This window comes from Lupinus angustifolius, chromosome LG16, assembly GCF_001865875.1.
Source record: "Lupinus angustifolius cultivar Tanjil chromosome LG16, LupAngTanjil_v1.0, whole genome shotgun sequence".
Classification (NCBI taxonomy): Eukaryota; Viridiplantae; Streptophyta; class Magnoliopsida; order Fabales; family Fabaceae; genus Lupinus; species Lupinus angustifolius.
In genome coordinates, this window is record NC_032024.1 from 1226302 (window position 1) to 1226909 (window position 608).

The window sequence follows — 608 nt, forward strand, 5'->3', positions numbered from 1 at the left end:
TGAAATTAAATTCAACTGAATTTAACATCTATATATTCTGATTAATAACTCCTATTACAAAATGGACCAGCAGAATTTTGTTGCAATCATAAAATAACTAAACAGCAACTAACATTTGGTTAAAAGTTATCAAGAACTTTATTGGATCCTAGGTACAGACTAAAATATGCATGTACAAGTGTACAACGCATTGGTGCAAACAACAACAAAAGAATCTGTGCTGTTGTTGAACATTGCATCCTCATCCAACCATTGTTATTGCCCCGACCATTCTACCATCCAACAAAACCCAAGAAACTGAAACAAAACATGAATCACGCCTAGTAAGTATAACAATACAAATATTTTTTTTTTTAAACGAGGGGCTTAGCCCATAATATATTGATAAAAAGGAAACATACAATATTAGTTTACAAACCTATATGAAGGTAATTGAAAACTATCCCTATGCAAATGAGAAAGCACTATAGAAGGTGGATGAGACCACCAAGTGTAGCATTTATGATCAATGCCCAAGTTTGCCAATAAATCAGCACATTGATTTCCCTCCCTATATATGTGTGTTATCCAGCAATCCATGGAAGACAAGAGCAACTTGCAAGCCCTCC

General features: G+C 34.2%; 1 long non-coding RNA gene across 1 annotated transcript in view; it reads right to left on the bottom strand.

Annotated features, from left to right (window-relative positions):
• Positions 1 to 608, bottom strand: part of LOC109328966 — a 2060-nt gene continuing 1452 nt past the window's right edge. Inside the window, exon 2 of the long non-coding RNA XR_002105498.1 lies at positions 1 to 297. This is a non-coding gene — a long non-coding RNA (uncharacterized LOC109328966). The remainder of the gene's footprint in view (positions 298 to 608) is intronic.